Source organism: Otolemur garnettii, unplaced genomic scaffold (genome assembly GCF_000181295.1).
Source record: "Otolemur garnettii isolate 467f Iridium unplaced genomic scaffold, OtoGar3 scaffold00150, whole genome shotgun sequence".
NCBI lineage: Eukaryota > Metazoa > Chordata > Mammalia > Primates > Galagidae > Otolemur > Otolemur garnettii.
The window spans coordinates 2228916-2235940 of NW_003852545.1; the positions used below are offsets into that span (position 1 = coordinate 2228916).

The following is a 7025-nucleotide window of genomic DNA, read 5'->3' on the forward strand; positions in this document are numbered from 1 at the left end:
TTTTTCTTTTATGTATTAGATCGTCTACTGGCTTCATATTAGGATTGAGTACATTGGATTCTTCTCCATTCTTGTGATGCTTTACTAAGAAGGATGTATTAGGCAATTTTAAAAACATACAGTACAGTTGAAAGAATTATACAGTCATCACCCATACATCCGCCACATACATTTTATCGTTTTTTTCTTCTTTACATGTAGGGAATTTGTTGATAGAGAGGCCACAAGTTCTGTGCCCCTCATCACAATGATCCCAGTTTCCTGTTGGGCATGTTATAAACAGAGAATAGCAATTTTTTTTAAAGGAAAGAGAAATAGCTATCCTACTTATTTGACAGAATTTAAGTTAGATGTTAGTGAGGGATGTAGTCTTCATTGTCTTATGATTTAAGTGCTCTTTTGTGGTGAATTTGTTCCTCATATTGTTTATAATGCACATAGAAGTGGGACAATTTACCAGGATTCCTCAAACTTTTATGGAGTGGGGCAGTTCCTGTTCCTCAGACTGTTGGAGGGCTGGACTGCAGGCCTCGGGACAAGTCAGCTGCTAAACAGGACAGGCAATGGCGGCAAAAACACCCCATGGGATGGATAAATGTCCTCGGTGGGCTGCATGTGGCTCCTGGGCTGTAGTTTGAGGACGCCTGACAGTCCATACTACCCAAAGCAATCTACAGATTTAATGCAATCCCCATCCAAGCATCAATGTCATACTTCGAAGAATTTGAAACAATAGTACTTAATTTCATATGGAACCAGAAGAACAACAATAACAAAAACTAAAACTAATAACCAATACAATTTTTAGAAATAAAAACAAATCTGGGGGCATCGTGTTACCAAACTTCAGGGTACAAGTCTAGGGTGATCAAAACACATATTATTGGCACAAAAATAGAAACAGATCTGTGAAATAAAATAGAGAATCTGGAGACAAAGCCAGCCACATATCGTCATCTGATCTTTGATAAGCTTAACAAGAGCATGCACCGTGGGAAAGAATCACTATTTAATAAATGGTACTGGGAGAACTGGGTCGTCACTTGTAGAAAACCAAAACTGAACTCACACCTCTCAACATTAACAAAATTTGATTCTCACTGGATACAAGATTTAAATTTAAGACACACAAAAATAAAAATTCTAGGGGAGAGTGTAAGGAAAATGCTTGAAAATATTGGCCTGGATAAGATTTCATGAGGAAGATCCCCCCCTGGCAATTGTAGCAACACAAAAAATAAATAACTGAGATTTGATCAAGCTGAGAAGCTTCTGCCTAACTAAGGATACCACAATCAAGGAAACAGGCAGTCTTCGGAATGGAAAAAGTGTTTTGCATGTTATGGATCTAATATTCTGATATTATTCTGGATTCTGATAACTAGAATCTACAGAGAACTCAAATTCATCAAGAAAAGAACAAACAACCCCATTTGTAAGTGAGCAAGAGGCTTGAACAGAAACTTTTCTGAAGATGACAGATGAATGGTAAACAAGTACATCAAAAATGTTCATTGTCTTTAATCATCAGATAAAAGCAAAACACAACCACTCAGAGATATCACCTAACTCCAGTAAGATGAGCTCATATCACAAAGCCCGAAATCTGCAGATGCTGGTGTGGGTTCAGAGAGAAGGGAACACTTCTACATGGCTGGTGGGATTGCAAACTAATACAACCTCTATGGAAAGATGTATGGAAAATTATTAAAGAACTAAAGGTTGACTTTCCATTTGATCTCACAATTCCATTATTAGGTAGCTGTCCATAAGAATAAGAATCATTTTACCACAAAGACATTTGCACCAGAATGTTTACTGCAGTTTAATTTGTAATTGTCAAGTCTTGGAAGTAGCCCAAATCCCCATCACAATCCGTGAATGGATTAACTGACTGTGATATATGCATACCGTGGAATACTATTCAGCCACAAGAAAAGATGGAGACTTTATATCTTTCATGTTTAACTGACCTGAGTTCAAACACATTCTTCTTAGTAAAGTATCTCAAGAAGGGAAAAAACAAGTATCTGATATACTCAGTACTAATGTGAAATCAATATATAAAGAGTGTCATGTTCACATGAGTGATAGAAGACAAATATAGTATAGCAAGGGGGAGGGGGAGGGGGAGGAAGAGGGAGTTGGTGGGATCTCAACTAATGTGCACAGTGTGAGGGTGTCAACACATCTCCTGGGTGAACGGCTTGACTACAACTTGAACTTTACCTTGGAAATGAGAATAATGTAACCTAAAAATTGATGCCCTCATATTCATTTGAAATAAAAAAAATAAATATAGGAACTCTTATACATTACAGGACAATTTCAAGTTATATAATACCAATTACGATATTTCTACTATATGACCTAGGAATTCTATTGTCATATACTTGACAGAAGCTAGCATCTATCTGTAAACATCATGGTGTATATTGGAGCATATTAATAATAGCATTTGACTGTGACCCAAACAGGAAATGCTAAAATATTCATAAAACATAAGTTGGATAAATAAAATATTAGTGCATATGAAAGAATACTGTATAGTAAAAACAATCAATAAATTAGAAACATACATAATATCATAGACACATCTTAGAAAAATGATACCGGGTGATAAAAGCAGGGCACACAACATACAAACCATGGCTCCAATTATATAAGTAAAAACATGGGAAAATTAGAATAGAATGGGTAAGTATGCATTAGTAAGTGGTTTTATCTGCATGGAAGAGCTAGGAGTTGGATACCACAAACGTTAGGAATGTGGGAAGCATGGGGAAAACGTGGGCTTGGTTTGTCCTTGGAAAGGAGCAGTCAGTTCACTAGGAGTCTGGTGACCTTTCTCTTTTTGGAACTAAGTGTAAATCACTTGGTGTCTCTTGCTTAGTTACTTTAAATGCCACATGTACATATGCTCGCACATGTGTACAATATGTGTGTACAATATGTCTTACGATAAAAAATGCAGTTAAGAAAAAGTAGGGCACAATTGATGTCCATACACAACCCATTACTTCAGGAAATTGACAAATTCCCCTTTAAGATTTTCTGAAAATATCTAACATTTTCAGCAATTATTGTTAATCCTAATTTCTATTTTCATGATTATTGATAACTTAACAAAAATAATATTTTCAACATCTAATTGGAGATAACATGTGAAAATACACATCTAACAGCAGCCAAATCCTCAACGTTTTAATGTTCTTTACCTATTCATGGGCTTTCCCCAGTGGCTTATGACACAGACTCTGTCCTGCGGCACCTGTTACAGTGATTCTCAATTATGGGTGTATTTCTGCAGTAAAGCAGGTGGCCCATTCTGTTATCATAAGTGTGTTTTTGGTCATCTCATTAAATTATCCCTAATGTTACACTTAGCTCTGATAATACAGAAAGAGAAAATTTAATTATTTTCTTCCTCTGATAAATCTTTTTTGTTGTTGTTATTGTTTTCCTATTTTTCACTTTTTAAATTCCAAATTTTTACTGTTATTTTAAAGGTCTATTGTCTTCCACCCAGGTGTATTTACATAACAATATCTACTTGTGCTATATTGTTAGTATCTGAGTCCAAGTTGTCATATTGCACAGAAATATCTGTTTTCTGGGATATACTAATTTAGATATGCATTAATTACATTATCCTGGTGTTAACATAACTTTATACAACATTGTACCCAAAGGTTAATTCATCTGCCTATTTCCTGTGATTTAATACCCACCTTCAATTTCACGTGATTCCTCCAAATAGGAAGAGCAATTTGGTGCTTGTAAAATCCACAAAGAGGTAAAATTTCAAACTTGACCTTGGTGTGGAGGAAAATAATATTTTATTTTAATTTAATTTCATTATTTATTTTTTGAGACGGAGTCTCACTTTGTTGCCCTGGGCAGAGTGCTGTGGTGTCACAGCTCACAGCAACCTCAAACTCTTGAGCTGAAATGATTCTCTTGCCTTGGTCTCCCAAGTATCTGGGACTACAGTCGCCCACCACAACATCTGGCTATTTTCAGAGACAGGGTCTCTCTCTACCTCAGGTTGGTCCAAACCTGTGAGCATGGGCAATCCATACACCTCGGCCTCCCAGGTGCTAAGATTACAGGTGTGAGCCACCACACCTGGCTTCTGAAAAGAATGTTTCATCATAAGACTCTCACAAATTTCTATAGTAGTTTGAACAAGACATCGTAGCTGTGATGAAAAGACTGTTTTCTAGAATTCCATATTTGTCTAAGTTGTCTACAGCTGAGAACATTTCCTGAAAATTGTGTCACAGAGGATTGTTTAATTCTCAGTTTTACTAACAGAAACTATTTTTCCTACTGTGTAAATTTCATATGAGTCATAAACCATAAATATCTCTGAGTCTGATTTTTGGGCTTCTTTTCTGTTTCATGATAATAGATAGCTAAGCAAATAATTAATTTGCATATATTCACCCAAAGTGGGTTAGTTATTTACCAAAGTAAATAAGAAAAAGCTTCTAATAGCAACAAGTTCTGATCAGCTGTCTCCAAAAGTAGATTTTGATGGAATGTGACTCTTGCTGAAGTGACTGACTTTGCAAATGGCATAGATAAACAGAAAAAGAAATTGTTTTTAAATAAAGTGTGATAGGGCTGGCTGTACTAAGAATCCTAAACCATCAGCATGGATATGACTGGATTCTTTTTCTCTAAAATTTTTGAAGGGTGAGGAGCAGTGCAGAGAAACTAAGTCCCTCTCATCTTAACCATGGATTTCTCTACTTCCATGAAGGAGATAAAGAGACGTTTAGTGCAATGAAGTGATTTTATTCGTATCATGTCCTACATAAAGATTACTCTGTATCCACTTTAGCCAGCTCTTATCACTTTTTAAAAGAAACATAAATAAGATTTTTATATGCAAAGCTTGATTTTTCCTTGTTACTAAGACAATATTTTTTTTAATAGTTTGTAGGCCAGACAAAATCTACCAGTTTGGGAACCAGTGAATTTAATGTATAATTGTACAGAGTTCATACATATCTGTTTTCTGAGCTGTTAGGGTAGGCATTCAATGACATGTGAATAATTCTTTAAAAAAGAGTGCTTTGTAATTCACACTGGTGGTAATATCTGTAAAATATTTGTGATTTGCAATGCTGTTTTCTCCCTATGTTTCTTACCCAATGCTCTCATTTCTGACCATAGAATTCTTCACAAATTGGAATCCATGATTCAGTTGTAGCAATGATATTTCTGCTAACATTCAGGGTTCTCTCTCTTACTGAAAAACTCAAATGTATAAAATATTTGGGCCTGATGAGTGAGAGCAGGCAGTGAGCAAAGAATAAATTTTCCAAGACGTGACCGGTATTCATGGAACACTACTCAACCATTAAAAAGATGGAGACTTTACATCCTTTCTATTAACCTGAATGGAAGTGAAACATGTTATTCTTGGTAAATCATCACAAGAATGGAGAAGCAAAAATCCTATGTACTCCATTTTGATATGAGGACAATTAATGACCTAGCACATGGTGGAGAGGGGGGGAAGGGGAGAGCAAAGAGAGGGAAGGAGGGAGGGAGGTGATGGAAATGAGATGGGGAGAGGTGCTGGAAGAATAGAGCAGAGAGAGGGAAGGAGGGAGGGTGTGGGGGGTCATGAGGTGTGACACACCTTTTGGGGGTGGGACACAATTATAAGAGGGACTTTACCTAATAAATGCAATCAAAGAAACCTGATTCTTCATACCCTCAATGAATCCCTAACAATTAAAAAAGTCAAAAAAGAGAGAGAGAAAAAAAAATATGTCTATACTGAGAACAGAAGGAACCCGAGATGGCAGATTGAGTTAACAGCTCGGATACACCCATGAATTGATCTCTTTTTGAAGGATTTACTTTCTGTGGCCTGTGGTTGTGTTGACATTACTGTTAGAAGTTGGAAAATATTTATTTGACAATGTTTCATCCATTTCTCTAGTATTATCCCCTGTTTACATTACCTCAATTTCTTCAAGTATGGCAGTGGTTATTCATGTCTTGAAAAACTACAAAGCAGAATGATCAGGGAATAGAAGAGCCTGTTCCACAGCTGATGTTTTTGTTAGTGACTGGGCAGAGGGAAAGCAACTTGTTTCAGTAGTTAAGTTAGTTCAGTAAGGTAGCCAGAGTCATAGAGAACCGTGGGCACATTGTAAAATAACAAAACCCGTACACAATGTTTTTTTATAAATAAACTTGAGTTATTTTTATACTTTAATTCTTTTTATCTTTTTGAAAGAAGGAGGGACAGGAACTCTGTTGGACACAGTAGAGTTCAGTGGATTCATGAGCTCAATGCAACCTCAAACTCTTGGGTTGAAGCAATCCTCCTGCCTCAGCCTCCTGAGTAGTTGGGACCACAGACTTGCACCATCACACCCATTTTTTTTTTCTTTTCTATTTTCTTTGGAGAGATGAAGGCTTGCAATGCTGTCCAGGTTGGTCTCAAGTACTCCTGGCCTCAAGTACTCTTCCCCTCTTGGCCTTCCAAAGTACTAGGATGAGAGACATGAGGCACCACGCCCACCTGATTCTTTTAATCTTCATACAAATAGTATTATTATCCCTATTTAGAGATAAAGATCTGAGATACAGAGAAATCAGTAACTAACAGACAATCCAGGGTTCAGTCTCACATGTTTTGCTCTGAAGTTCAGACTTAACCAGAATGTTATACTACCAAGGTGTGTGCTAGAAGATGCAAAAAAAGAGCATCCCTTTAGGATGGGCAACTCCCAGTTAGCATTCAAGAACAACTGAAAAAGGGGTGGCACCTGTGGCTCAAAGGAGTAGGGCTCTGGCCCCATATGCCATGCTGGAGGTGGTGGGTTCAAACCCAGCCCTGGTCAAAAACTGCAAAAGAAAAAAAAAAAAAAAGAAAGAAAGAAAAAAGAAAAGAAAAACTGAAAAAGGAGGAAAGGAAGAAATGCCACCCCTCCTAGGTGAAGGCCTCAATATGATTTCACTGAACAAATGCAGTGTAAACTAATTGTTTGTAAACA

The 7025-nt window shown here is 36.8% G+C and overlaps 1 pseudogene; it reads right to left on the reverse strand.

Annotated features, from left to right (window-relative positions):
- Nucleotides 1–193: 193 nt before the first annotated feature.
- Nucleotides 194–293, reverse strand: LOC111728327 (annotated as a pseudogene).
- Between the last annotated feature and the right edge of the window lie 6732 nt (nucleotides 294–7025).